General features: G+C 58.0%; 4 long non-coding RNA genes across 11 annotated transcripts; 2 read left to right on the top strand and 2 right to left on the bottom strand.

Annotated features, from left to right (window-relative positions):
* Positions 1-1,100: 1,100 nt before the first annotated feature.
* Positions 1,101-5,247, bottom strand: LOC309851854. 4 transcript variants are annotated; one of them, XR_014304965.1, is made up of 6 exons: positions 4,057-5,247; positions 3,256-3,465; positions 2,672-2,771; positions 2,026-2,316; positions 1,794-1,866; positions 1,101-1,334 (listed from the first exon to the last, which is right to left on the bottom strand). It is a non-coding gene; the product is annotated as an uncharacterized lncRNA (long non-coding RNA). The 4 variants fall into 4 exon arrangements; XR_014304962.1 differs by having other exon boundaries at positions 1,101-1,354; positions 3,256-5,247; XR_014304963.1 differs by having other exon boundaries at positions 3,256-5,247.
* On the top strand, positions 3,449-14,657 carry LOC309851856. The gene is made up of 4 exons (XR_014304967.1): positions 3,449-3,537; positions 5,856-7,854; positions 10,398-13,306; positions 14,021-14,657. It is a non-coding gene; the product is annotated as an uncharacterized lncRNA (long non-coding RNA).
* On the bottom strand, positions 5,254-12,029 carry LOC309851855. Its single transcript, XR_014304966.1, has 4 exons — positions 11,892-12,029; positions 9,625-10,348; positions 7,892-9,012; positions 5,254-5,271 (listed from the first exon to the last, which is right to left on the bottom strand). It is a non-coding gene; the product is annotated as an uncharacterized lncRNA (long non-coding RNA).
* A 61-nt stretch (positions 14,658-14,718) lies between the features above and the next one.
* On the top strand, positions 14,719-22,114 carry LOC309851853. Of its 5 annotated transcripts, none has more exons than XR_014304957.1 (4): positions 14,719-19,261; positions 19,892-20,004; positions 21,328-21,502; positions 21,776-22,114. It is a non-coding gene; the product is annotated as an uncharacterized lncRNA (long non-coding RNA). The 5 variants fall into 5 exon arrangements; XR_014304958.1 differs by having other exon boundaries at positions 19,865-20,004; XR_014304959.1 differs by having other exon boundaries at positions 19,837-20,004.
* The last annotated feature ends 5,576 nt before the right edge of the window (positions 22,115-27,690 follow it).

Here is a 27,690-nt window from a genome sequence, read left to right as displayed (position 1 = left end):
AGCAGCACTTCCCTCCTTGTTGAGTTCAAGTACATTCATCTCAGCAAATGGTGGCAAATATTACAATCATCACGCCATTCCCCGGGTCCTAAGCTGATCGCATCCGGTGCCTCGTGCTGCCATACGCGTTACCACAACCTGGGGAGCTTAAAGCTACAGCAGTTTATTCCTGCACAGTTCTGGAGGCCAGAGTCTGCACTCGGGGTGTCAGCAAAGCCGTGCTCCCTCTGAAGGCTCGAGGGGAGGGTCTTTCTTGCCTCGTCCAGCTCCTGCTGCCTCGGGATGTTACTGCCTCAGGGCTGCCTCCGGACGTGGCCTCTGTGGTCCCGCAGTGTCCTTACCTGTGTCTCCGAGACTCTATCCCCCTCTGCCTTTCCCCGGTCGGAACAAGCAGCGCTGGATTAAGGATGCATCAGGAAGTGGGGGTGAGGATGACTCTGAGCCTCCGGTCTGGGCATGGAAGGACAGAGGAAGACGCAGGTTAAAATAGGAAGAGGCTAAGTTTGCCTTGACTTTGAGGCCCCATCCGTGTGGACACGTTGAATGCGCACGTGGATATGAGTCTAGAATTTGGGGGAGAAATAAAAATCTCACTAAGAAGAAGCATCTCGTATGTAACCTTGGAGAAAACGGTTTGGGTGAAAACGTGACCCTGTCCCAGACCTGCAGGGAAAAACAGGCAGACTGCCAGTTAGCCAGACAGCCGTGCCCCGAACCTTCTAAAGGCCAATCCCAAAGGCCTGTGGCCAAGGGCCCCCCTCAGAGAAGGACGTGGCCACCTGAGGCAGGGGACACGTGGGGTGACCTGCAGATCTCCCATGGCACACCCGCCAGTTGGCCCGCTGTGCACACCCTCCTGGAGCTCCGTCCCTTCCCCTGACCTTCCCGGTACTTCTCCCAACGTCTCCCGCTCACCCTGCCTGTCCTCCTGCTTCTTTGCTCCCAGGCTTGTTTCCAGGGCTGCTCCCAGCTTGTCCCATGCAGCAGACCCTTCTGTCCCACCTCCGGCCTGAGACTATCCCAGTGCCTGCACACATGCAGTCCGTGTGGACACAAGCACGCATGCACACGTTTCTGGAGACCACTTACCAGAAGTGAGCAGAGACAGGGACATTCTCAGGGACCCCAAGGGCCCCGGCTGACAGTGGAAGGGCTGACAGTCACCAGGAATGTGACAGCTGCGTGGGCTGAACCGGGAGCTGTCGGTCCTCTTGGCCATGGTCAGGGGCAGCTCCACTCCCGCAGAGGGGCCGCTAAGCACCTTCCCATCTTCTCGCCTTCTAGGGGTGCCCGTCCACCGCCCTCACCTTTACCAGCAGCCTGGGGCCCCGGGACTGCAGAAGGAATGATAACCCTTGGAACAGGGTTGTTAGTTTATGTCATGGACCACTGATTGTTGCCACTTCCCCACTGCAGGGGAGAAGGCCTCCCAGGTATCCGGAAGGCTCCTGAGCCAGGGGGCAGGAAGGGCGAGAGGGGCAGTTTCGTGGGGCGGGAGTGGGGATGCTACACCGTCATGCTGTGCCAGTGTGACTTGCTTTTCACCAGGTGGCGGGAGCAGCCTCTGAGCTCTGCAAGTTTCCCTGGGGAACCAAATCTGTAAGGTTGGGCATGGCTACCCTGGAGAGGCCATTCTGGGGTTCCTTCCCAAACACAGACATGGACACACACGCACACACATGCACACGCACACCGGGGAGGGTGCAGACCAGGGGGGACTGTGGCAGCCAACACCTCCCCTTGGTGACAGCATGCCGCACTCCATTTGCAGCAGATATGGCCAGTCCAATTACCTGGTGGGCGGGCTGCCTGGGTGCTCTAGCTGGTCAGTCCCGGGGGAGCCGGGGCCCCATGGTCTGCAGCGAGCTGTGGAGAATGGAGAGGAGGAGGCTGTGTTCATGACAGCAGCCCACACTCCCCGAGCAGCACCAGCCGACTCGATCGCTCTTTAATTATCTGGAATTAGAGGGCCATCCTCGCCCGCTTTATGTTCTGGTGGAGGAAATCGGGGCATCCGTTAATTACCTGATCCACATGTAAAGTGTCACACATAATTTTTCCAGAGCCAAAGGGCTCCTGCTTCCAGATCTGCATCATCTCTTGGTAATGACGTGAAGTGAGGGGGAAGAGGACGCCGCGCCCGGGTCCGGCCGGCAGCAGCTGCGTGGCGGCCGAGCGAGGGCTTCACCCAGGATCCCCAAGCACCAGACCCCGTGGCTCCTCCGCGGCAGAGAAGGACCGAGGGGTCCAGACGCAGAACTGAGTGTTCGCTAAGGGACCACTTTCCATCGATCAGAGTCTTAAGTAGAGAAGTGACTGAAAATGGAAAGCAGACCATGGAATACGTTGAAGCTACAGGACAAGGCATGTAGGTTGGGTAAGAAGAAGGATTTCCCAACGGGAGGGAGAATTCGGACGCGCGTACTCTGCCCGGTGGGTGTTTTGTGACCGGACTGCGGAGAGGTTCCCTGTTGGGAGTCACAGCCATGCAGCGAGAGGACCCGATAATACGAGGTCACGGCCTCAGCCCTAGCTTTTGGCGCATGTTCTGGGGGCACTAGGGGTGGGGGAGGAGAGGAGGGGAAAGACCGAGGAAGTCGGAGAGACAGAGACAGAGAGACAGAGAACGGGACAGAGAGAGGGAGACGCAGGGGTCTATCTGAGGTCACACCTTCCGTTTTGTCAACTAGAAACATCTTAGCCTTTGACCAGGTCCCCAGGGGCCCAGCCATATTCCCTGGCAGCCTCCCGGACTACCGAGGGCTTCCCACCTGCAGGAAAAAGCACCGGTGCGTCTTTCCTCTGGTGAGGGCCCCTGCCCCAACCGCAGGCAGGGGTTTTCCTTCTGGGCAGACAGAGGGAGCCAAGGAGGAGGGTGATGAGGCAGTGACGGTAGTGGGTGCCAAGTCCCTGTAGCTTCCAGAGCTCCCCCACATCATCCTACTCCTGACAGTTACCCTGTGGACATGGCTTATCCTCAAGCCCCATTTTACAGAAGAGAAGGCTGAGGCCCAGGGCCACACCTTGAGTAGGTGGCCAAGCTGGCCCAGGTGCCCTGACTGCAGCCTGGGCTGGCCCACAAGGCCACGCGGCCACCCACCAGAAAGCACTGGGCGTCCCTAGTGCTCATGGTGGGGGGGTGTGGAGAGAGAAGGGGAGGGGAGGGTTGCTGTGTCCTGGTGTCTGGAGCTGCGCCCCCACGTGGACACTTGCCTCCAATGCCCCCCACTCCAGCTGCAGTCTTAGCCCACTTACGGACCGACTTCCTGGGCGGGGCACGTCTACAGTTGAGGGAGGTCAAGTGGAAACTGTTGTCCCTTCCCATCCAAGGCTTCCCAGCCTCTCCTGCCGCCCAGAGATGAGCCAGACGGCAAGGGCAGCGGCCCGCGGGGTTGTCCCGGGTCCGGACACCGTCTGGTGGAGCCGAGTACCCTGCCTCCTCCAGGATCGACCCTTAGCCCAGCCCTGTGCGGGGAGCATGAGTTTCCTGAGCAGCTGCTAAGACACGGACGCACGGCCCCCATTCCAGGGTTTTCGGTAGGTTCGGGGTGGGGCCCTGAGCCGCCCGGGTGTGCAGCCAGGCTTGGGAATCCCTGCCTCCGAGTTCCTGGACAAGGACGGTCCCTCTTCTGTGCGGTGCCTCCCCAGAAGGCCCCCTGGCCCCCACCACTGGGATGTGCCCTCGACACACCGGAAGCCTCTTTCCTGCCTCGTTCCCCTCCAGCCTGACTCAGAAACTTGTCTTCTCTCTGCTTCCCTGGTCTCGGGGGTCTGAGTTGGCCTGTGGCCCGAGCAGCTAGTGTGAAATGAGGAAAATCTTTCCAGTGGAAACGTGCTGTGGCCGGCCGGCCCGGGGCAGGCGACGGGGGTCCCTTGTGGCTCCAGGACGGAGCTGCTCCTGCTCTGCTCCCCCAACCCTGGCTCTAAAGCTTTACAGAGTCCCCAGACAGCTGGCACAGGCTTCTGGCACATTCGGGGGGAAGCGCAGTCCTTCTGCCTTGGGTGTGTTGTGAGGACACCTGGTTGAGCCCATCCCTCGCATTAGTTGGAACTTACGCAACCCAGGAGAGAGGGCATTGTTCGAAGAGGCAGCCCGAAGGACCAGAAGCCGATGTGCCCAGAGAGAAGGCAGGTGTCCTGCTTGGACCCTGGGAAGCCAGACAGCTGGCACGGGTCTGGCCCAACCTGGTGCCCATCGCGGGCTCACATGGCTCTCGGCTCCGGTCTTGGCAGCCAGGCAGCCCAGCCAGCCACCTCCTCCTGCGCCCGCAGTCACCCCCGTGTGCCACCGCCCAGAAGAGCACACTTCCCGGGATCCGACGCCTGTGTGAGGGGCACCGCCCTCTTCTTGGGGGGCCTGATGAGAGGACCCCGCAGCTCTCTGCTCCCTTCCACACCCTGGTCCTCGGAGCCCCCCAGGCCACTGACGCACCCCTCCTGCGGGCCATGCTTCCTTGAGGGCGTGTGTCCAGGTTTCCTGGCAGCCCTGGACACCCGGTCTGGGGTTTGCTGGCAGCGCCCCCCACCCCGGGATTCCCACTGCATCCAGGACAGGCCACCTTCTGCCAGCCCCTTGCCCGGAGGGCCCCGCCTTCCCTGATACACCTGCTGGGGCTGAGGCCCGACCTGCCTCCGAGGGAGGGGGCGGCTCCGGGCAATCCGCGCCCCTCCCGGGTGCGCTCTCCCTCCCCCCGCCCCCCCAGATCTCCCGCCTCTCCCTCCCGCCCCAGCGTTTCCCCCTGCACTACATCTGCCTTACATCTCCTGGAATAAAACAATTCTCTTGTGCCACCTAATTCCCCCTCCCGACAGTTTCAGGCCATGATATTAAATAACGATAATCACAAGCCGCTCTTTGTTCCGTCTTCAACCACCGCCTGTTCAAGGTCACAGGCCCCTCCGCTCGGCTTAGATAAATCTTCCCCATCGCTGCATTCTGACAAACCCCGCGGCCGCTGGCCCTTTGTTGTAAATTCTTTGTTTGAAACACGCGAGCCGCGCGCGGCGCCTCGTGCCCGCCTCTCCACCTTTGCATATGAAATCCCGGCGCTCCCGGGAAGGGAAGGGCAGGGGAGGGAGGGCTGGGCCTCGGCCCGCCCCAGCCCTCCCCTCCCTCGCCCCTCCCCACCCCTGCTCAGCCAACCCTGGAGGGTCCGCGGTGGGTGGCGGCACCTCCTCCTTTGTTCTCCGCTGCCTGCTGGTCCCCATCCCCTTCCCGGAGAGCCCGTCTCTGCTCCTGAATCATTTCTTCTTTCATTTCTTCTTCGTAACCTGATTAAAGCAGAAGGTGTCTTCACAGCCTCCCCCCACCCCCACCCGAAGCAGAGCCGAGAGGGCAGATGGGGATGGTGGAAAGCTCCAGAAGGGAAGCCCGAGGGGAGTGTGGGGGCTGGGAGGGTGGGGGGGTCTTCTCCCCTCCACCCCTGGGCCCAGCTGGGCCCATGCTTGCTCAGGACACACTCCGTGCCCCCATTACCCTTGGGGACAGTTTTCATCCCCCTCTCCTGCGGTGGTGGGTTGGATAGTGTCCCCCCAAAATTCACGTCCACCCCGAACCCGAGGAGTGTGACCTTCTGTAGAAGGGTCTTTGCAGGTGGGATGAAGGTGAAGAGGTCCTAAATCCCGTGAGAATGCCTTATAGAAGACAGAAGGTGGGGGCAGAGGCCAGAGGATGGTGCCTCTAGCCACAGAGCACCGGGGACTGCGGGGGACAATGACCCTCAGGGCCTCCAGAGGGAACGCCCCATCTTCTGCCCTCCCAAAAGAACACATTTATGTTGTTTCACACGTCCCATTGGTGGCACTCTGCTTTGGTGGCCCCAGGACACTAACTTAACCTCTTTCCTTCCCTTCAGGGAAGGGACCCTTCTGCAGACAAGGCCAGGAGGGGCACCGACCCGGGTGTGAGTGCTGGGACTTTGGGCATGAACAGCTCAGGTCCAGGAATGGGGGGCCTCCGCCGCCCCCGCCCCCAGATTCCCGGGCAGAGACAGGACGGAAGCTTGCCAAGAACTTCAGACCCCTCTCCCCGTCACAGGAGAGTGGCCAGGGAGGCTGAGGGCCCGGTAAGGACAAGCATTTTACTGAGGGGTGGAAGGGAGAGTGTGGGGGGATGGACGAGCGGTAGAGGTGGGGTAGAGCTGTCGCTTTGAGCCCCCGGGGACCGCGTCACTTTAAATCCCCTGGGAGGCGGATGCCAGGATGGAACTTGATGGGCCCCAGTCGGGCTGGGAGAACTGCCTGCCGAGGGGAAACAGAAGGGCCAGGAGGAGACCCCGGGAAGGGGGAGGCAGAAGGAAGGCGGGCTGCGGGGAGAGAGCCCCCGATTACCGTGCAGCTAGAGGGGCCTGGCTGGCCGCGGGGGGCCCAGAGCAGGGACTGGTCTTAGGAGGGCGGGCTGGGGTGCCCCCGCCTGCTCCGTGCCCAGACATCTGGGAGCCACTGGGGCAGCGTGGCCTCATGAGTGGGTGGGAGCCAGGGAGGGAGGGGAGGCTGTGGGGTCTCCTTGCGGGGGGCGGCCGGGGACTGGCACCAGCATCCGCCCACCGCCCAGGCCCGTGGCTCCAGGTTCCCGCGTTGCCGCTGTTGTTTCTAGGCCCTTCCTCCTCTGGCCTCCCTCAGCGTTTCAAGGTCTCCCCTCGCTCCCCACCATCTCCCGTGTCTGCAGAGGGAGGCCAGCAAACGGGCAGCGCTGTCGCCCAGGAAGGGGGTCCTGTGTCTGCAGAGGGAGGCCAGCAAACGGGCAGTGCTGTCGCTCAGGAAGGGGGCAGCTCCATCTTTCTGCTCCCCCCACCCCAGGCGAAATCAGTGGGGAGGCTTCCTCCAGCTCATTGTCCCTCCAGCCCTTCATTCACAGCAGGTGTCCTGGCTCCCGCCCGCCCGCGGAGCCCCTGCACCCCCTTTCCTTCCTGCGCCCTCCACGTCTTCCCAAGTCTCTTTCCCAAACCCGTATCCTGGGCCTTGTCCCTCTTGCTCCCCGTCTTCCGCAGAGAGCTGTGCACTCGGGTCCCCCCCCCCACCCCGCCACCCCGCCATCTCTTGTCCTAAGCAAGTCCGCTTCCGGCCTTGCTCACCCTAAATGCACGTAGGTCCCAGTGCACCCACAGCACTCCGCACCCCAAATCCAGGGGCTTCCCTGACCTCCATCCCTGGGGCATTGCTGGCCTTCCCTCTCCTCCACTCTGACTTCCCTCCGAGGGCCCCTCTCCTGCTTCCCGGCCACCTTGCCTCGCAGCACTGAGCCCACTCCCACGGTTCTCATGGTGGACCGGGCGGTTCCAGAACGACCCACGCACACGGTCGGCCCCCTGCAGCCCCAGTCCCCTTTCTCAGCTCCCGCTGGACCCTCCCACCTGGATCGTTCAACCAACACCCGCCAAGGGCCGGACCCATGCTGGCTGCTGTGACAGGGGCTAGGACACCTAGCTGGAAATGGGCTGTGGGGCTCCTGCGTTTCAAGAACCTAGGAGCCCGGCAGAGATGTCTGTACACGGCCTTCGCCTGCAGCCCAGCAGACTTCACCTTGCCCTCCCCAGCAAACCAACGACCCCCACCCCTGGCTCCCTGGCAGCCACTGGTACCCCCGACTCAAACCAGAAAGGCACCATTGATTCATCCCTCAGCCTCACCATGGCCGTGCACGGCCGCCCACCAGGCCCCACACGCAACTGCTGGGTCACCCGCCCAGCCGGCACAGGCTTCTCGCACGATCTCTGTTGTCACCCTGGTCAAGCGCCTTCTTCCCTGAGACGGAGACCTCCACCCGCCCCAGCCACGCGTCTGCTTTCCCCAGCCCACGCTGCACACCTGGTGGACGTGGTGGGGGACAAGCAAGAGGCCTCCACCGAGGTGCAGGTGCGCATATGAAACACGCAGCATCAGTGACACGTACGTGTGACGGCTGCTGGTGCAGTGAGTGGCAAACACAGAGCAGGAGCCCAGACGCAGGGATTCAGCCCTGAGCCGCCCAGCTGTGTCCCCTGGACAGGCCATGGCCCTCTGGGTCTCTGTTTCCTCCAAGACAATGAAGGGAGCATTCGGGGGCTTTGGTGGCCCCTCCCTGTCTGAATTCTTTTCTTCTGTGCCTGACTCATCTGCACGTTCCTGTGTCCCTCTGGGGCGTCTTCTGCCTGCTCAGGCTGCGAATTCAGGAACAGGAAGAAAGAAGAGCAAAAGGGGTCAGAGGCCAGCCGCCCCCTCCTCACCCCTAGAAAGCTGCTGTGGGTCCCAGGAAGGCCGCGTGAACCAGTGCACTCTTGGGGTCTCTGCCTCCCTCGCAGCGAGGGGAAGCCCCTCGCCCACCCCGTCCCTCCCACGGCTGCCCTTCAGTCCTGGGCTCGGGAGCTTCCTCGTGCCCGCCGCCCCTCCTGCTCTCCCACATTTGAGGATGACTTCTGTGCCGCCTCCGAGCGCTGCGACGAGAGACGCTTTGCCCTGTTTTCAGGGAAACTCCCCCACAGCAGCCACGGGTTCCAGCACTTGGTCCTGCTTCTGAGATTCGTGTACAGTGGGGGGGGGGGTACAGCAGCGAGCAGAGAAGCAGCTGCAGACCCCCTCCACTTGGCCCACGCCTAGTAGTGCCCTGAGTCAAGAGGCCCGGAAATGGGCTAAACCCGTGAACTCCGTTCTCTCCCGCGGCGGGTGGGAGAATGGATTTCTTAGACATGGAAATTGAAAATTCAGCTTTAAACCTGCGCCGAGCAAGGTTTAACACTGACGATTAACCCCGGGCAAACAGCTCATCGCGCCACTGGGGTGATTTTCACACGGTCCGGCAACCAGGAGGCGGCCGGCATGTTGCCCTGCATGTTAGTGCAAAGGAAGGGGCCCCCGCCTGGGGAGGGGGCGGCAGTCACGTCAGGCTTTCCATCCTGGTGCCCCGACACAGCGGGAGCAGGCGTGAGACTGTCCCGTGCCTTGGGGTCTTCCTGGCCGTCAGACGCCCCCTTCCACCCCGCCAGCCCCGGGCTGTGGCTGAAGGAGCTCAGGTGACAGGTGCAGCCGTCTTGGGTCCTGGAAGCAAAGCACAGGTGGTAAATACAGCCGCTCGCGTCTGCGGTGTTTCGAGGCTGCTCTGCCCCAAGGGAGCTGTGAGGGCTTGGACCTGCACCCCCTGCCCGTTTCCTTGTCTGTGGGCAGGGAGGCGCTGGCCCAGGAGGGCCCTGGCGGGGGGGGGTGTCTCTCTTGGTTCCCGGCTCAAGGTATACCCACGACGCCTCACAGTGTCCCTACTGCATGGACAGCACCCCCAGTGCCTGACCCGCCAGTGGTGCCCACAGACGGGCATGTATAACCCCCCACACTTCTCTCAGAATAGATCTGTTCACCCACAGCAGTGGGGCCCTGGTTCTTTAAAATACCACATCAGCGGGCGCCTGGATGGCACGGTCGCTTTTGGCTCACATCCTGATCTCGGGGTCCTGATCCAGCTCAGCGGGGAGTCTGCTGGAGATCCGCTCTCTCCCTCTCCCCCTGCCCCTCCCCCACCCCGTTCTCTCTCTCTAAAATAAACACACAAATCTTTAAAAAAAAAACAACACATCAGCAAGACTTTTCAAGAAAAGCCCTCTGGCTTCCTCCCATGGGCCAGGCAGGGTCTGAGCCACAGTCATTCTGGACTCACACCTGTCCAGACGGCAAACCCCGAGGACCACAGCGACGACCCTCCCTCCTGAGAACTCCAGGTGCGTTTGTGTCCATTTCACGCAGTTTCGGGGAGCCGCTCTCTGCCCCTGCACGTGGCCACTGTCCTCCAAGTCCAGCGCAGTGATTTCTGTGTGGGTGGAATGGCGGGTGACGAGGGCAAGCGGGCGGGCAGCTGCCCTTTCCTGTCTCCGTTTGCAGGGCGCCGGGGGCCCCGGGAGGGAGCAGAGGGAAGGCGGGAGGACCGCTCTGTCCTGGGCTGGGAGCCTCGGGAGGCAGGAGCCGCGGGAGGCAGGAGGAGCCCACCAGCAGGGTGGGTGCGGGCAGGGCTGCATGGCCTCTGCAGGCAGCTGGGAACCCCTCCCCTCCCCCCTCCACCATCCCCCGTCCTTCCCCCTCCCCCCTGCTCACATGCGCTCTCCCGTACAACCTGTGAGCTGGAGGGAGGCAACAGCCCTAACACCGAACCCTTGGCTGCCCTTGAGAAGCTGCCCGTCCAGCAGAGACATCAGACAAGAAAACAGTCTGTCCCATTTCCAAACCGATGACCGCTACTCACAGCGGCGGGAGGGTAGGAAGGGGGCGAGGGTGACGGGAGGGGCCGGGTGTGGTGCGTCCATGCCATGGAATGTCCCTCAGCCAAACACTGACCCCTGCTACGATGCGGATGGACCCCGAGGACCTGATGCTCCGTGAGAGAAGCCAGCTGCGAAAAGACAAATATTACACGATTCTTTCTTTCTTTCTTTTTTAAGATTTTATCTATATTTTTGATCGAGAGAGACACAGCGAGAGAGCGACACAAGCAGAGGGACTGGGAGAGGGAGAAGCAGGCTTCCCGCTGAGCGGGGAGCCCGATGCGGGGCTCCGCGCCAGGATAAGACACCGACCCGAGCCATGGGCAGATGTTTAGCCACCTGAGCCCCAGTTACATTTTAGTTGAAAGGAGTGAGTCCAGATTGTCAGAGGTCCGTGAGGGACCAGGGAGGAGACGTCTCACCCACCGCAGGGCGTCTGAGCCACCAGATTTGGGGGCTGTGGGTAGAGGATCCCCCTCCTGCCTTGAAACTGAGAGCAGGGGCAGGAACCCGCAGGCGGGGCTGACTCACTGACCACGGGGACAGACACCCCCCGCCCCCGGCTCTGCTGGGCTGGCCCTGCAGGAGTTCGAGAAGCCTCCTGTCAGGTGGCCGCTCCCCCAATGACCAGCTCTGCCCCGCCTGGGTTCGGTCCCCGTGACTGCTTCCCAGGTTCCCCCCAGAACCACGGCTGGACGGGGGCAGCCCCCGAGTGGCCCTGCAGGCAGAGCTCTCAAACAGGAATAGAAAACCTGTATCTCCCACACGGAAGGGTCAGGCTGCATGAAACGACCCTTTCGGGCCCACAGACATTTTCATGGACCTGGATGGCTTTGCAACATCTGCTTCTTGCTCTCAGTCACAGCGGAAGAAGCGTGAGCAACCACGTTTTCAGTTGACCCTTCGCCCTTGCAGTCTCCTTCCTACCCTTGTCCCCTTCCCCACGTCTTCCTTCTACGTCCCAAAGGCCGGGACAGCAGAGGGGGTGCCGTAAAAGGGTAATTTGGGTGAGCTAGTTTCCTTCTGGCCTATGATGCACTGAACGGTGCTTGGATCGGGTTGTGGGGGCGTGAGGAGGACCCGGAGTGAAGTCGGGCTGGGACAGGCTCCCGGGGATGGGAGAGGGCCACACGTTCTGTCCAGGACGCCTTCCCAGTTGCCCCGCGGGGAACGCCCCCCTCATGCTGCACGGCCCTGAGAGGCCGTGGTCGCCTGGGCACCTCTCCCATTTTGGAAGGGGCTGGTCTCGCCGGTGCCATCCCCTGTGCCCCTAACAGTGATCAAGAAATGCCTCCAGGTGGGCTGCCAGGTGCCAGGAGGCCAGCCCTCTGGGTCCCGGGACCACGGGGAGTGGAGACCGGAGAGCCGAGGGGCCATCGCAGGCATGTGCAGGGCTGATGGGAGACGGGCTGTGGGTTGTTGTCCTTCAGCTCCAGAAAAGACCCATAGATCTCCGAGGAAAGGAGGGTGTGGGGGAGGGGCCGTTCTGGGGGAAGTTCTTGGGAGGCTCTTTGTAGACGATGTACAGAGAGACGCCCAGACGTGCCAACAGTGACAGACACAGCCCTACGGCCAGCAGAGCCTCTCCCAGACCCCCAACACAAATGCACACGAGGGCGTGCGTGCGCGCGCACACACACACACACACACACATTCAGCTGGTTCTCCCACCTGAGCTCCCTGAGGGCGCGGCCTCTAACAGCTTTGTTACAAACGGACTGATGCTGTAATGGTCAATTTACTGACCATGTGCGCTCTGTGCATGCCACGGGGCTGAGCATTTTGCGCGCAGTGTCCTGCTCAATCCCCTCCAACCCACGGTCATCTCTATTTCGCTGATGATGGAAACGCAGCTGAGAGAGGTCAGGACACCTGCCCGAGGCCATCCGGCTAGTGCTCGGCAGAGCAAAGACTCCGTCTCAGTTGCTGCAGCCCCAGAGCCTTAGTCCAGAGCCCGCCGTTGTTTTCGTGACATGACCTTGACTCCCAGGTCCAGGAGGACGGCTGGACACAGGCATGCATGGCGAGAGGGTGAGCCTTCATCTCCTTCCCCGCCATGCTCACCTGGTCTCACCTGGTCACCTGGGCTCACCTCTCCCCGCACCCCACGAATCTGTGCTGGCAGACGGGCTCTGACTTCAAGCAGAGACAAAACTCCACAAAAGGCAGCTTGTTGGTCCAAAATAATTGGCTCCTCTCGTGAGGTGTTAAAACCGAGGAGTAACCAGAGCTCTGGTTTCCTTAAGATGTCTGGTACGTGGCACGCTACTCTTCCCACCACCACACATTTGCATAAAATGCTTATGTTACTGAAAGGCCTGGACAAACCTCACCCCACCTGAAACTTGTTTACGCCCGAAAGTGCTATCAACCAGCTACTTCTGCTTCTGTAAAAGTGCTTGCTCAACGCGCGGGCTAACTAGCTACTTCCGCTTCTGTTCCAATGCTTGCTTAATGCACGCGCGGGCTCCCAACACCAATCAACCAACACCAGGTATGATTTTTAAAATATTAACCAATCAGCATAACTTGTTTGTACCCCACCCCAAAACTTGTTTGTACCTGCTTATAAAAACCCTGCCCTGACTCTGCTCAGGACCTCTTTGCGTCACCGGGAACGAGTGAGCGGAGGTCTGGGTTTGAACTCCTAATAAACGACCCTTGCCGCTTGGCTTTGACTCACGTCTCTGGTGGTCTTTTGAGGTGGGCGTATAACGCATCGGTATTTTATTACCGCAGCTTCGTCGGACCCGAAAATGCAGTATGACTCCAGTCACATTTCTCTGGGGTTGACAACGGGCTGAAACAGAATCCCCGTGTGTTGCTGCCACTCTGTGTCTTTATTAACAAACATGCCAGGACGCTTTGTTGGACCCGCACAGTTGAAATGGCACGAAACAGCCCCCCGTCGCACAAGGTGGCTCCTGGCTTCCCCCGGTCCATTTTACGACCTCCTGAGTGTCCAAGCGTTGCTTTGTGCGTGCACCGAAGCCCCTGGCTCACACGTGAGGACGCCTGCAAATCCACCTCTTGGCCCCATTTGGCATCGCTTCGCATTTCTAGCGAAGATGCTGTGGTCAGAGATGGTAGGTTCTCCTGATTGGAAATCTTTGCTTTTTGCCCCCAAAAGACAGCTCAGGCTTGGAAGGTGCTCTTGTGGGGGCTGTGGGTCCTAGCTGACTGGTGCTGCAGGCTGGTGGCCGGGGACGGTCCGTGGGGTCGCCTGGGTCCCTTCTCACCCACGAGGGGAAGGCAGAACCGGAGGCGGGGGACTCAAGGGGGAATGACGCGGCTCTCCGGTGATGAGACCACGCCCATCGCCCTGTGCGTGTCCCCTTAGCACCTGGTGGCATGAGAATCAAGGCCTGACGTGTGGGAGGAAGCACCGGTTCATTTATAATTAAAAAATACACAACGAAACTGTAAAATAAGGCTTTCCACCCATCCAAACAGCAGAGCAGCTGACGCTTTCTTAACACCCAGCCTCGGCAAAAATGTGGGGAGTGAGGCTTGTCGTCAGCCCTAGTTGGTGCTGTGGGGGTGGGGACGAAGCTTTCAGATCCTCGTGACTCCGAGTGGGGTTCAAAGGCTGGCAGCAGCAGCAGCAGCAGCCCCAGAGCTCATCAAAATGCAGGTTCCCAGGTCTGCTGCTGGGAAGCTGGGAGCGGGGCCCACAGCCTGTGGTTCGGGCCCCCGGTGATGCTGGCGGAACCCGCAGTGGGACAGGCGTTGGTCTAGAGGGTGCTCTGGCCCCCACGTTCCACTCTTTTCTTTTTCTTTTTCTTTTTTTTTTTTTTTAGTATGACATTTTTTAATTGGCTGCTGCTGGGCCTGCGAAGACAACTGCTTTTTTATGCTGGGAATCCGCCTGGTCGCGCTGCCGAATCGTCCGCTGGTTCTCGTCATGTCGGCTGATTCCTCTGGGTTGTGTAGGGAGAGGATTCTACCGACGACAGATTAGGACCGATCTGTCTTGTCCTTCCTGATCCGTGTGCCTTGTTATTTCCGTTCTTCTTCTCTGTTCTATCTGCTGGGACCTTCCGAGCGGGAACGAATTCCGCTCTGCTCTCCGGACGGGCGTCTTCGGACGTGCACGTGAAGACGGTGGCACAGGACGGTTGTCCGCGGCGGCGGCAGCAAGAACAAGATGCTGGAGAAGCCGGACCGACGGTGCGGGGCCGGTTCACACGCCGGGCTCAGCCGAGGCCCGGAGCGCTACGCAGCCGTGAGAAGCTTGGGGTCGCTCCGAACGAGCGGGCTTAGGAGACGGCGGCAGACATGCAGCATTTGGAAAGGAAGGACGCGGCTTGGCCGGCGCAGCGCGGTCCAGAGATACACAGACACGGGTGATTCCGGGCACACACGAGGTTTGGAAGGAAAGGCAGGCCACCCTTCTCCGTATCTGAGGAGGAGGCCTGGGGGCCTGGGGTGGGAGGGACAGGGACTCAGGCCCACACTTTTTTCACTATTTTTTTTTTTAAAGATTTTATTTATTTATTTGTCAGAGAGAGAGTGAATGAGAGCGAGCACAGGCAGACAGAGTGGAAGGAAGAGTCAGAGGGAGAAGCAGGCTCCCTGCGGAGCAAGGAGCCCGATGTGGGACTCGATCCCAGGATGCTGGGATCATGACCCGAGCCGAAGGCAGCCGCTTAACCAACTGAGCCACCCAGGCGTCCCTTTTTTCACTATTTTAATTTTTATATTCTGAAAGTGTTACTTCTTCAGTAAAAAAGTTAGTGCGCATTTCTGAAGGAGTTTTTAACAAATAGATACACACAGGCTGGTCAGAAACGGATGCCTCTCCGGTCCAGGTCAGGACTTCTCAGCCAAGGCTGCGCGCTAGAACCTCGTGGACCTCCTGTTCGGGGGGCAGAGCCCGGAGCATCACTCTGGCTGACGTCTCGTCGGCACCGAATCCCGTTTCCAGGGGCCGATGTCCACTCCGTGAGAGCGCAACGTTGGGGTTCGCTCAAATTCACCCTCACAATTGAACTTGAGCAGTTTTACCGAAAACGGAACTGCTGTTGCCCAGGACAGCCCGGGCACCTTCCCCTCCACCCTTGGAGATGTCGGGGGAGTTTGTCTCTGGTCACCGGCCATTAAGGTGTGGCCTTGGATGCTGCGGATCCAGGTGCGAATCCCCCCACCGCTCTGGAGCCATGGGACTCGGCGAGGTTTCCTGACCTCTCTGGGCAGAGCCGTGCCAACTTTGGGGGATGTGAAGGGGATGGACAGAGAAAAGGTGACGTGAAAAGTCCACAGACTCGTACTTGCAGGACCGTCAGGCTAACCTGTCCCCAGGTTCAGGGGTCTTCACGGTCCACCTGTTCAGGCAGGCATCCTTCCTCCCCGGGTCTTTCGTGGCCACCCTCTGCTCTCTGGTGTTTATTCCAGGCTTAACATCCAGGAAGGGCTTTGGACTTCCTTTTGTAAGAGTCAGAGGTTACACGACTCAGCAAAGTCAACAGCAGAGCACAAGGGTCGGCATGCTACTTCCTGTCCCCTGAATCCCACCGCCTCCTCCTGGGTTTCAGACACTATCCGGACGAGACCAGATACAACCCGAAACAACCCAGGCACATCCCACTTTAAGGAAGGAAAAAATAGGAAGGCTATGGACCAACGTGTTGAACCTTCAGATTATAAATTCTTTTTCTTTTCTTCCTTACCTTGATTGCCTGGAATCTGCACAATCCTATCTGCTTCCTTTGCAAAGGTGAAAACACCGCATATGTATTTGTGGTACCAATTTTTTAAAAAAATATATTCTATATTGACACACAGGAACGGGAAAAACAAACACAGCCGTAAAATGACAAGTGTCCCCTCAAATTTTAAAAGCACATGACAGATCTGTCCATTCAAACCTGAAGATGAAAGCCAAGGTGCTGGGGAGGCGCGATTTCTGAGCGATGGTTATGGAGCAAAGGGACCTTCTTCTGTTCTCTCTGAAATGCTAACAAAGATCTACACTACTTTTAAAATGATCCGCCATCACCTTGTCCCGGAGGGGTTTTCTGGATACTGTCTGGGAAACGTGCTCTTACCTCCTCTTCACTGCTTTTACTCACCGCCTTCCCGGTCACCTGGGTTATGCGACAGAAGCAGGTTTTTGTCTCTCCGGACGTGGGGTGTCGGCTCCCCAGGTCCGGGACCTTCACCCAGAAGCGTGTCAGCACGCGGTGGGTGTGGACCCTGCTGGGGGAGCGAGTAGAGGGACGGGAGGCGGGTGAACGGAGGCGGAGGGAGAGCTCACGTGGCGGGAAGCTGCCGCACACGTCAGAGATGGGAGCGCACCATCCTGCCGTGGATGGAGTCCCTCCTGCGCGCGGGGGCTCCGCTGGGCGCTGGATCCGGAAGACGCGCTCCCTGTCCATGAGGAGCGTGACTCCTGCGGAATCCGGCCAGGGGTGGGGGGCAGGCGAGGAAGGAAGGGGACAAGCATTTATCAAGAGACGTATTTTATGTCAAGCTTTACGTACGTTGTCTCATGTGATCTCCTCAGCGACGCTCCAAGACTGGGAGTCGAAGACCGTCTCTCCCGCGGCAGGTGCGCATTTAGAGGCTGGAGACGTCTGGAGGGCTTCCGGTGTTCTCCGCACTTGGCAGGGGCTGTTTAATGGCGGCTGCAACCTCCGTGTGGTGGGCACGGTGGCCTCAGAGCCTGGGACAAAGCTGAGGCCGGGGGGTGGGGAGGTTGGGGCTTGGGTCATTTGGTCGCAGCCCCCGTCTTGTGAGGATGGAGTGGGGTCCCGTGGCCGCTGGTGTCCGTAACGTTCCGTGTGTCTCATAGGGTCGTGATGGGGAGCAGACAGGAAGAGGGTCCGAAATCCATGGCACACAGTAGGTTCTCCATAAAAATGGGCTGAGAGGATTTGTGGCTCATGGAGGGGGAAACTGAGGCTCGGGGATATTAGGAGACGTCCCTGAGGCCCAGGAACATAAGCAAGGCCGTTGAGGATTTGAACCCAGGGCTCTCTGGCCCGGAGCCCCTGTGTTGCTACATCGTCAGAGCCTATAAACAGAAGATGAAAATGCGGCAGGTCCAGGAGGAGAGGCAGCCAGGGTCTGCCATGCTGACCTTCGGGACCAAGTAGGACAGGGAACCCCACGGGACCGACGAGGTCTCACCGAGGAGATGCAGGACGGCTGCAGGGCTGGAGAAAATGCCCAGAAGGGAAACCGAGGCTCTTTCCTGCAGAGGGATTACAAGGGCGAGGCACAGAGGTGCTGACAGAGCTGTGGTTGGACGTGATTCAAGTGCAGGGCAGGAGGGCTCAGACCCTGGGCAGATAGACCCGGGCCGGGTCAGACGAGCACCCAGTGACCTTGAGCGTCACCCTGGAGATCCTGCTTCTCAAGCCCGGCTGCACGTTACACACCTGGGGAACTTGGTCATACGGCAGAGTCTGGAGCCCCCCAGGCCGGTGCAGAGCGGACGGCCAGCCGGCTGGAGCAGAGAGAGGGAGAACCCGGAGCCAGAACGGGGGCCTGGTCGTTGATGACCCTGGAGGGCCATCAGGAGGCCTCTGGCTTCTCCTCTAAGATTTTAAGCCGAGTCTGTCTGGTCCCCACATCTGTGTCCTTGGACGGCGGAGGGAGAGGCTTGGCGAGAGCAGAGCCAGGCTGGAAGGGAGACGCCGCACCAGGCGGCTGAGATGGTCCTGGTGAAAAGTCCGGCCCCGCCCAGACTCTGCACCACGGGAATCAAGAGGAAACCAGACTCCAGGGATGCCTGAGGGACAGAAGGACAGGTCCTGCTTGGACTCCCAAGGCAGAGGACAGCGCTCCTCAGCCCGGTTGCTGTGTATGCCTCGCCTGCGGCCGTGCTGCGCCTGGAAGCAGCCCCATCCCGGACCTAGCACAGGCCCCTCAAAGCATCCAGATGTCTTGGTTCGCTCCCAGCAGGACTCGGTGTCTGAGCCATCACGGTGGGGAGGGGGACAGTCAAGGGAGGAGAGGCAGAATCAAGGGCTGTAGTTAGGGGTACGAGGTGCAAAAAAGACCCCCCAGGGGAATGGGGGGCCACCAGCCCAATAGGGAGCCGCCCGAGATGCAGGCCAGGCCTCGGCAGAGGGTGTGGGGGGCGTCTGAACCCTTTCAGCCGCTGTGGAGGTCATCATACAATGTGGCTCCAGTCCTGTCTCTCCAGAAAACAGGCCTTGACGCTGAGAGCCACCGCCCCCCCGGCGTCGGGGCCACTCCCCCCGGGGGACGTGGATGCTGGGCACAAGCAAGGGAACAAGGCAGCCGCAGGGAGACGAAGGCAGACCCAGCCCGTCCCCACCGGCTCGATTTGAGCTGCTGGAAGTTCTCATTTTCCATTTCTATCTCATATTCCAGTTAAAGAATAATGACATAGGGTTACAGAGCAGCCTCCCCCTCCTCAGTAATTACCAAATTAACACAATCTAACAGGCCAGCCCCCGGCAGCGCGCGGAGATTAATGCCGAGAGCGATTAGCCGCAGAGCCTTCCCGGCTGCACTGACCTCCTTAAACAGCCTGATCCGGTGCGCGGGGTCTCTGGGGCGAGTCCCTGCCGTGCACACTCCCTCCGCCTCAGTTTAATGGGATCTGGGGCCAGGCTTAATGGGCCAGGCGACCCCACGGGTCAGGGAAGCAGCTCCCCCACTCAGGCAGGAAGCTGGAAAATGAGCCCCAAATTAATTTATTCAGCCAATTTATCAGGCAGGTGGGGAATGAGTGTGCAGACTTGCCTGGCAAGTCCGCAAGATAAAGGCAGGAAGAGGATACTGCCTTCTGGAAGGCTGCCGTCCAGGGAGCGGTCGGGAAAACGAGGCAGTGGCCAGCCTGGTGCTGACCCCAAGCTCTGGACCGATGCTGGGATGACGACCGGGCGCGGACAGTGGCTGTGGGACGGTGGGGACAGGGGGCACGTTCCCTGAAGCCAGATCCGTGGACCCGCAGCAGGAAAGGAGCTGAGAGCCAAACGGTGGCCCAGCTCCGGAGCGGGGCAGCCGATGTTCACGAGGAAACCATGGGAAGGAGCAGGAGTCCAGCTGGGTGTGGCACGGTCCCGGTGAGTGATGCCCGGCTCTGGCCGGAAGCACAGTGATGACGGGGATGGGGAGAAAGAGGCATGGTGGGTGGGGGTCGGCCAAGTGAGGGGCACCCCTGGGCTGCTGATCGCAGGGCAGGTTAGAGACCAGGGAGGAAGCTGGTGCTGGGTCTGGGCAGAAGAGTGCCACTTTGGTCTCAGGGCCATGGGGAAGGAAGCAGGAATCCCGAGGAAAGCCTCACACTGAGTGAGACCTGCAGCCCAGGGGAAAGGCAGGTGATGGCGTCTGGGGCCACTCTCCACGAAGGGGGAGAGTTCGGGGGCAGGAAGCTGTTGGCTGGGGAGGGGTGCGGCGGGAGCCCGGCAGGGGTCTGGGGGCTCTGCAGGGAGGACAGGGTGGGCAGCCTGCGCTGGACACGGAGGTGCAGGAGGGGCACGTGTGGGCCCCAGGGAGGGTCTGCAGACTCAGGATTCACACAACCCAGGCCTCGAAATCTTAGGAGGAACCTCCACTCTCTGGACCCCTTCAATGCACATCCTGGGGGAGGAGGAGGAGCCCAGATTCCGGACACCGGGACGTTCTTTTTCCTCATCAGCCGAGCTCTGACCGCAGACCTGCTCCAGCACAGGCTCGAACACAGCAACGTTCAGAAACCGCTGCTTGGCCTCCGACTGCCTTTGGCTGCGGCACCCCGAACCCCGATCGGAGGGAGGACGATCACCGGGCGGCTGGTGGTGCCGGGCGGCGCTGGGGCCCCCGCACGGTACTTCTGATTTCCGAGGAAATGCCACACGGCCTCCCACAGCCCCTGCAGCATTTGGCGAGAGGGCTCTGGTTTCTCCACATCGCTGCCAACACCTGTTATCTTTTTTGTTTGGTTTTGGTTTTGTCTTTTAAAGATTTTGACTTACTTATTTGAGAGAGGGTCAGGGAGAGAGAGCATGAGGGGGGGAGGTCAGAGGGAGAAGCCGACTCCCCGTGGAGCTGGGAGCCCGATGCCGGGACTCAATCCCAGAACCCCGGGATCGCAACCCGAGCCGAAGGCAGTCATCCAACCAACTGAGCCCCCAGGTGTCCTGGCTTTTGTTTTTTTGAGACTAACCGTCCTAACGAGTGTGGGTGGTGTCTCACTGCGGCTTTGACTGGCATTTCCCTGATGACCAGCGATGGGGAGCATCTTTTCCTACGTACGTCTGTTGGCTGTTTGCGTGTTTCCTCTGAGGAATGGATAGGTGAACACACAAAGGAAATGCGTCATGTGCCGGGTGCTTGGGTGGCTCAGTCGATTAAGCCCTTCAGCTCAGATCATGATCCCAAGGTCCTGGGATCGAGTCCCTCATCGGGCTCTCTGCTCGGCGGGGAGCCTGCTTCTCCCTCTGCCTCTGCCTGCCTCTCTTTCTCTCATGAATAAATACATAAAATCTTTAAAAGAAAATGTGTCCTGTGCCCACGATGGAGTATTAGTTAGCCTTATAAAGAGGAACTCCTGCCTAGTTGACCAAATGCATGAATCTGGAGGTCCTGATGTTCAGGGAAGTAAGCCAGGGATGGACGGCGTAGCAGCGCATGACTCCGGGCATACGAGGCAACTCAAGCAGCCACCCTGGGAGAAGCAGAGAGGAGGAAGGTGATGTCGGAGGCTGGGGGCAGGGAGAAGTTCAGCAGAAGTTCATGCAGGGTAAAAAGTCCCACGGATCTGCTGTGCAGCGTTGTGTCTCTTATAACAATACCCTATTGTTCACTCAAACATTTGTTAAGAGGACAGATCTCATGTTAAACGTTCTTGCCCTAATAAGATCAGCTAATAAAATTTAATTTAAAAGGTGCTTCTGATGGCACCTGGCTGCTGAGAGCTGAGCGGCCAAGCCAAAGGCAATTTATCGGAGAGCGCCCAAACCTCAGATCTGTTTGAAGGGGATTAAGATTTGCAATGCCACCCCAAAACTGTCCCCTTGTGGGCCTGTGGTTTTGGGGGCTTTCTTTCTTTCTTCTTTTTCTTTTAGCACCTTCGGAACACTGGCTTGGGTAACATTCAAAGGGGTAAGATAAAAGCTAGCAAGGTGTCTCTCCCCATCTTTGTCTCCAGGACATGAGGAGGAGAGCTCACGCACTCTGCGTCAGTCCCGGACCCCGGTTTGGGCGGGAGGAAGCTAGCAGAGCGCCGTCTGTCCCACAGCTCATCTCTATGACCCCATTTCATCCTCACGACAGACAGCGCCGTAGGAACCCTCAGCCCCGTTTTGTGGACAAGAAAACCAAAGGTTAGAGAGGGAACCCGCCCAGGGGTGCCTGCAGGGGTGGTGTCCTTGGGCGGGGGGGGAGTGCTGTTCGTGAGGCAGAGGCCGGGGAGGGGGGGCGGCTCCCCTGCGGGGGCAGCAGTGTAGGGTCTGAGGCTCCCACGGGAGAGAGGTCCAGCTTGGCGTAGGACAGCCCCGAGCGCCGTGTGTCTGATGGGACATGTGACGTGATGGGACAGGGGTGTGACCTGTCCGCCCTCTGGTAAAATGAGGCTAATGATTGCACCGTCCCTAAAGCTTCGCTGGAGAATCTATCGAGACCCTTTGTGGTACCTGCTAGGCCGTCTTCGTCCTCACCACCTCCGCCGCTGTCCTCCAGGCCGGGGAGAGCGCAGGCGGCCGCGGCCCGCGCCCTGCATCTTTTCATCCTGAGGTGCGAGAGTCACGTCTTCTTAAGTCGGTTGTTTCTTTTGAAGACATCTTAACCAAAGCCTCCTGCCTCCAGAGTCCTTTACCATGACGAATGTCAGTAACCGTGATGGCTCCCTGAGGCTGAATTTTAAAAGAGCATTAAAGATTAAAGGACACACAGGTCAATTACCGGTACAAGTAAATGACTTGAGGAGTAATTACATATAATTTCGTCTTGTTTATTTGGCATTAGTTGTAAGTGTCCGTAATCCGGGGTCCCGGGGGTCCTTCACTTCGGGTTTGCATGTGGCAGATGACGGGACTCCGCTCCGAAGGCAGAGGCTGGGGTGTGGGGGAGGGGCACTGGGGCTCGGGGACGCTTGGCCTCTCCAGACTCCACCTGGTTGACCGGCTTCAGTCCAGACCCACAGACGGAGTCATTCCTCCATCCTCCTTCCCCGAAGCAGCCCCCAGGGGCACCATCCATCAGGCACCACGCACGGTGGGAGGCACCAGGCTGCCCTCCAGCCTCTCCTCCCTGGAGGCTGCTGCTGGCACCGGGCCGATGTCCTTTAGGGTGCGTAGGAAGCACAAGAGGAGGTCACCGGTCAGGGAGAGGGTGTGGAATCCCACACCCGAAGGAGACGGAACTTCCAAACGCGTGTGAAGGAGAAACGGGTAGGCTATGGCGAAGACCATTCCCGTGTTCAAGGGGCAGAAGCCCACTCGAACCAGCTTAAGAAAACGACCTCTTATTGGACTATCTGTTCGGTACAAGCTGGGTGGCTTCGAAGAGCAGAAATGTCATCTCACAGTGCTGGAGGCTAAAAGTCTGAGATCAAGATGTGGGCAGGGTCGGCTCCTTCCGAGGGCTCCAGGGGAGAATCCGTTCCTTCCAGTGGCTGCCGGCATCCTCGGCTTAGAGAGGTGCCCCTCCAACCTCCGCCTGTCTCACCCGCCCCCTTTCTGGGTTTCACGTGACCTTCCTCCTGAGCCTCCCTTGTCTTCTAAGGACCAGTCACTGGGTTAGGACCACCCTACTCCAGCATAACTCATCTTAACCCAATCACCTCTGTAAACACCCTTTCTCCAAATAAGATCCCATCTGTCGATTCTGGGAGGGGGAAGGACACCATTCCACCCAGTACAGAAGGTGACAACAAAGATACAGACCCTAAGGGACAAACTTCCGAGCAGAGCCAACTTCCCAGGGACTCGTACAGGGGACAGGGAACTGGGGGGGGGGGCACAGGGCAGCACTGCCAGGCTGACAGAACCTGGTTCTGGGCAGTTAGGGGCGCATGTGGGCTTAGGGAGGCAGGACCACCCCAGGCCCCTCGAGGGAGCCCCGTTTCATCAAGGTAGTCAAGGTGATCTGACTCCTTTTATCAGTGACTACTTACCCTGTCCCATTAGAAGCAAAGAGAAATTTCTGCTGAATTACAGCACGGGGAGCCCAAACAGAGAGCTCTGGTTTTAGTGGGTGGAAAACAGCAGAGACCAGAGCTCAACATTGCTGAGGAATCTGCAGTTTGCAGGCAGGACACCAGAGCGAGGGGAGCTAGGCAGAGAAGTTGGTCCCCAAGTCGGCATGGAGCTCAGTTGAGTCTGGGGCCAAAGGCCCATCAGGTCACGCACAGGGCAAGCCTCCAGGAGACCCGACACAGAACAGCTGTTGGAAATCTGTGAGCTAAGTGGGGATCCCAGACCTGGTGCCGGGCCAGGGGACGCTGACGTTCTGACCATCCCAAGGGCAGACATGGGGCTAGTGGTCAAGAATGCAGTTGAGGCTCTGGAAGACTATGCCCTAGGAACGGGGTTGCTCTCACCGTTATAGTAAGAGCTCCTTTGGATCCCCCCCCGAACAGATAACCAGCCAGGGCACGGTGGAGCTGTGGTCCACGAGCACATTAACCAGCTGTCAGAACCAAAGCTAATGCTGTTTGATTAAAGACAAAATAGTTCAGACGATCGATCATGGAGTGTCACTAATATTCGGGAGTCGGTCAAAAACCACCAGCTGCATGAAGCAGAGAACTGTGGCTAAACAGCCAGGAGAAAACCTCGGTTGTTAGAAAGACCCAGAGATCACGAAGCTACTCAAGTCAGCAAACAAGATTTTACATACAGTTCTTATAAACGTGTTCGCAAACTTTTTCATGAAGGATATCTATCTCTATTCATCTCTCTCGATCTCTACAGAGAGATGCACACACACAAAGATGGGGAATTTCAGCAGAGAGATGGAAACTATACAGTCTTAAAATCTAACGAAGCTTCTAGGACTTAGAAGTTAAAAAATCATGGACTTAAGGGCAGAAGAGACATTGCAAAAGGAAAGCTCTGTGGGATGCCTGGGTGGCTCAGTTGTGAAGTGTCTGCCTTCGGCTCAGGTCATGATCCCGGGGTCCTGGGATCGAGCCCCGCATCGGGCTCCCTGCTCAGCGGGAAGCAGGCTTCCCCCTCTCCCCTCTCATGCTTTCTCTATTTCTGTCTGTTTCTCTCTTAAACAAGTAAACAAAATCTTAAAAAAAAAAAAATCACTAAACTTGAAGGTAGGTCAATAGAAAGTCTCTAATCTGAACTGAAGATGGAAAGAAGTGGATAAAATTAATGGAAAAATATTTGAAGGAATAGTTACGGTAAATTTCAAGTTTGATGAAAAAAAATATCAGAGCCGACATCCAAGAATTCCAACGAACCACAAGTAGCATAAACGCAAAGAAAACCTTCCTTAAAAAATATCACAGTTGAATTGCTGGGAAAACTGAAGATAAAGATAAAACCCTAAAAGCAGTCAGGAGGAAAAAAGAAGAGCTAGAGAAATGTGCTGCATGTAGGGAAAGAAATAGGAACTACTATCACCGATTTATTAAAAATACTTGACGCCAGCAGACAAAAGAATACAATCTTTAAAGTGCTATAAGAATTAAATGAGAATTCTATACCCAACAAAAATGCCCTTCAAATATAAAGTAAAAGAATAAAACAAATAATAAGATACATAATAAAAAATAAGATGCAGTCATTTCCGATGAATCTACCTTTCAGCCGTGCCTTCAGGTAATCTGGGACCAATTAAGCCCCAGAATAACTGTGGTTCTGGATCTACCCTAAAAAAATATTTTCAAAAAAATAAAATTGGGGCCCAGTCGGTTAATCATCTGACTCCCGATTTTGGCTCAGGTCACGATCTCAGGGTCGTGAGTTCAAGCGCCGCATGGGGACCCCCACTCAGGGTGGGAGAGGGGGGTCTGCTTGAGATTCTCTCTCTCCCTCTCCTTCTGCCCCTCCCCCCACTCGCCTTCTCTAAATCAATCAATCAATTAATTAAATCTGTAAAATGCAAAATAAAATTGATCCTAAGGGGCTCACCTGTGTTTCGCAACACGGTGCGATAGTATTTAAATGAATATTTCAGCCTAGCACCAAGGAGTGTAAAATGAAAACAGTGTCTGATGACGAGGCAGGCAAAAAAACCAGGGAGGATCCGTCCCCAGGTCAGGAGGGGAAAAAAAAAAGTCAATCAATGGAAAAAGACGGAAGAGGGTGTTCAAACAGCCACAAAGCAAAGCATAAACGTAATGAGGGGAAGAACGGAAGTTACTCAGGAGACCCAAACCAAACTTTGGAGAAGAAAAGCACCGTATCTGAAATTTAAAAGGCTACTAGACAAAAAATATTCAGCAAATGTATGGAGTTCGGAAAGTATTATCTGGTGTTATTACGAAGTTCAGTATCTGTTGATCATCCATCTCTATTGAGTCCAGCACTTCCAAAGATTTTTTTTTTTTTCTAAAATTTATTTATTTATCTGAGAGCGAGAAGGCAGAGGCTGGAGGCAGAGAGCGCCTTAAGCAGACTCCATTCTGAGCATAGAGCCCGGCGCAGGGCTCGACCTCACAACCTCGGGGTCACAACCCAAGTCGAAACCAAGAGTCGGGCATTTCACCGACTGTGCCACTCAGATGCCCGCTTCCGGAGTTTTATGGTGTTTTTCTATCAGAATGAAATTGCCGAGCGCCACCCATGAGACAGGTATGAGGGTCAGACGTCATGCCGGTGTGAACTCCTTTCGTAGGAACCTAGGAGGCAGGCAGCAACCTTACGCTTTTCAGATGTGAACATGAAGGGACAGATTTGGAGGAGCAGGCTGGGCCAGGGTCTCAGGGTCGGCACTGCTGACGTTCGGGCTGGGTCCAGCTCTGTTCTGGGGTCGTCCTGCGTGGTGGCCTGTTTCGCAGCCTCCTTGGCCTCCACCTGCTAGGACCCGGGAGCAACCCCCTCTCCCACTCCGATGGTGAGCCCCGAAAATGTCTCCAGACACTGCCCAGTATCTCTTGGGAGCAAAAGCATCCCTAGTTGAGAGCCGTTGGACTAGCGCCACCGGCAGAACACACACTTTACAAAATATATATGCAAAAATGAAACATTTCCAAGCACGCCACTGAAAAATAAATGTAACTAGAATCTCCAACATTCTCTTCCCGCACCCAGCTGGACGCCTTGTGTCCAGGCCTCCGGTATGTGTGCACTGTCTGTAAGATGGTCCTGGGGATGAGGACAGGTAACCCTCTGTCCCCCAACAGCTTAACACCCAGGGCGACAAGTCTCATCCAAGGGCAAGATTTTCCACGGAAGACCACGGATGTGCAAAACACAGCTGCCAGTGGACTGATGGCACCGGCTCTTGTTCCCAAACAGCGACAAGCAGCCTTCCTGCCGGCCGGGCCATCTAGGATTTCAGGACAAGGGTGTGTCCCCCAGGCCCTGGACACAAAGGACCAGAGGGACAGACGAGACCCTAGAATGGTTTCGTGAGTGTCTCCGCTCTTCCTCCGTCTGCGTCTCCCGTCGCTGGAGTTTCTTCATTTATTTACTCATTCGGTAGGTGTTGATGGCGACCTACTCTACGCTGCGTGTGCTTCCCGGAGCGGGGACACCAGCGAGGAAAGGCACTGCTGCCTTTGGGGACCCCCGTTCCAGCACCCTTTGGGGTTCATCCCCTCCTGCCCACGCTCTCTGTCTCCACGCCGGACGGCTGAGACCCCCATCCTGCCCCTGGCACCTCATCATCCTTCTTTCTAAGTTGGAATCCAAGACTAAGACAGGACTGCCAGGGCCGCTTGGACGGGGTTTTTGTTCCTCGGGCCAGGAGACTGGCCAGCAGGCAGCCGCCCCCTCGCGCCCCCTTCCCCGAGGGGCGCCAAGCAGAGCCCGGGGAAATCCCACTCGGGTTCCCTTTTGCACTGTGTTGCTGGCGTCGGGAGCCACGCGGGGTCAGGACACAGCCAGTCCTTCCCTCGAATATTGTTTTACGGTGCTCCTCTGACACTGCAACGGAAATAAGTGTTCTAAGGGCGCCTTAGAACAGAACTGGCCAGAACTCTGGGCGGGCAGCGAGCCGCCGTCCAGCCCTGGCGCTAATGCACAGGCTATGGTCTTCCCTTCCCGGGGCCAGCGAGCTTCCCTGGACCTCGCCTCCTTCAGCGCGAGCCTGACTCTTTCACGTGATTTTGAGAAATGGGTCGATGCATTTTCCCGTGTCTCTCGAATGCGTGCGTTTGTATCAGCCCGTCTGCCCACAGCCACGGGCTTCTATCTAATAAAGACCTACAATGTACTCATGGTGCTCACTTTCCTGGGCAATTCACTGCTTTGTAGAATTTAATCTGCCGCTGCGATTCCCTGCATTATTAATGGAAGCCAGTGCATAGTGTCTCGATAATTAAACCATTCACTCAACCAACACTCCCGTGTAAACAGGCATGGATCCTCTCCACCGGGTCCGCGGCTGGACA

Source organism: Mustela nivalis (genome assembly GCF_964662115.1).
Source record: "Mustela nivalis genome assembly, chromosome: 17".
Lineage (NCBI taxonomy): Eukaryota > Metazoa > Chordata > Mammalia > Carnivora > Mustelidae > Mustela > Mustela nivalis.
The sequence above is the reverse complement of the archived record's forward strand: the minus strand, read 5'-3'. Positions and strand labels throughout refer to the sequence as shown.